Source organism: Arachis ipaensis, chromosome B10, assembly GCF_000816755.2.
Source record: "Arachis ipaensis cultivar K30076 chromosome B10, Araip1.1, whole genome shotgun sequence".
In the NCBI taxonomy this organism is placed as follows: domain Eukaryota; kingdom Viridiplantae; phylum Streptophyta; class Magnoliopsida; order Fabales; family Fabaceae; genus Arachis; species Arachis ipaensis.
This window is the reverse complement of record NC_029794.2, coordinates 79,762,176-79,764,154: the sequence shown is the minus strand read 5'-3', so window position 1 is coordinate 79,764,154 and position 1,979 is coordinate 79,762,176. Positions and strand designations below refer to the sequence as shown.

The 1,979-nt window shown below is 34.9% G+C and overlaps 1 long non-coding RNA gene across 1 annotated transcript; it reads left to right on the top strand.

Annotated features, from left to right (window-relative positions):
* Positions 542-1,979, top strand: LOC110268073. The gene is made up of 2 exons (XR_002356118.1): positions 542-800; positions 1,500-1,979. It is a non-coding gene; the product is annotated as an uncharacterized LOC110268073 (long non-coding RNA).

Here is a 1,979-nt window from a genome sequence, read left to right as displayed (position 1 = left end):
CAGACCGTTCATCTACCTTCGTAGTCTCTGCTCTCACCATCACTGGTCACCATCGTCGTATCTGCACTCACTGTCGCCGCTCAACCAAGTTGTCTCTGCTCTCACCGTTGCATCTCACTCTTGTTGTCTTTGTGCCGACCGTCGCCGCGTGCCTAGCATCATCGTTCTCTCTGCTCACCATCATTGAGAAGGTGTGTATAGATTTTCATTTGGTTCTGAAATTGGAAGTTTAGGGTTCCGATTTAGGGTTTTTAATTTGGGGGTTTTGTACACTAATTGCCTGTTATCCGTGAAATCTGAAGTTTGGTTTAGTTCAAGTGATTCAGTTGTTGTTTACTGAAATCTAAATTGAGTAGAGGTTGCTTGTTGTTCTAAACCATACTTGTTTAGGTAATAGAAAAATGAAATGCAGTCACTGCCATCACATGGAACTAATTGGTTATGATTCTTTATTGCTTCCTTAATTGCCTCCGGTAAGACAAGAAAATCGAGATTTCTTAATATATTTCTGTCACGAATAATTCTATGAATCAAGGTTTCTTCTGTACAGAAAAAATCATTGAATAGTTCTTCTGCATAGAAATTAAAAGTAGTATATGGTTCTTTAATTAGAGGTCACAAGAGAGCAAAGTATATGGTTCTACTTATATATGCATAGAGAGAAAGGCCTGAAACAGTTGATGGACAAAGATAGTGTGGTGCACAAGAAGGTGAAATAGATGAAGAATATGGCTGGAAAAGCTGTCCTTAATGGTGTTCTTCTTTGAATTCTGTTGAAGAACTAATTGAGGATATCGTAGGTAGCAATTTATAACTATTCTGTTGTGTTTCATGAATATAGTTTTCCTTTCTTAGAATCAATGAATAAATTAGTGTGATAGAGAATTTTCTGACTAATATGATATAAGTTAGAAATTAAATTATTGTAGTTGGTCTATCAATTTTTCTTGAACTGTTGCCAGATCTTTCGATTTCCATATGCTCTATTTTAATGTTGACTAAACCTCTATGATAGTGATGCTATTAGCTTTAGCACTAAGTCATACTTATTATCATTAGTGGAAAATTACAAATTACAATTTTTTCATCTTCGTGACCTACTTCCTTATATATACGCCTGCTGAATGGTGTTATCAAGTTTAAAAGCATTCAAACTACTTTAAACAGTTGAAAGAAAGATCAAAAAAACTATGATACGAAATGCAACATGGTTAAGAAGTTATTAGATCTCTGCTTATCTGAGACAGAATCCTACTTAGTTTATTGAAATTCAATTGTTTTTAGGTTTTTTTATACTACAATATCTAGGAATATCAATATGTATCATTTCTCCTTTTATTCATGGTTGGTTTTTTCATTAGTTTATTCATTGATACTGAATCCTTGCCAGAAATATCATTTAAATTTTTTTTCCTTTAATAAAAACTCTCAACTTCTAATTCTAGTATCTTTAACATGTAATAGTTAGTTGTTGTTAAATTACTAAAATTCTAGGTCAGGTAAGGATCAGGATTCCTAAGATCACAGCATGATCTTTTGCAGAAGAATTACTAACTAGATCCTAATTTTGAATGAGTTCAACCATGGTAAGACTTTGACCTTTTGAAGCTTAGTCCATTGTAAGACATCAAGCCACAATTTTTTGTAGTTTCCTAAGGAATGCTTGAGCACAATGTTGGTGGGTTTCGATTTGACCAGAGAGAGGTAGTTCATAGTTGCAAGATTGATCCTTGTGTTCAGAGAGTTTTATCAGTATGTTAAACTTGTGTTCCATGTGATTGTATTTGTATTTTTCTTACTTGTTTATTTTGAGTTTTTGACCTTAATTATGTGATGAATGTTGTAAGCAAGACGAGCTTTGAGGGCGTTGAGGGCAGTGGTGAGGCTGCAGGCTATATTTCGCGGAAGGCTAGCGAGGAAGCAAGCTGCTGTTACTCTAAGGTGCATGTAGGCTCTTGTTCGAGTTCAAGCTCGCGTCC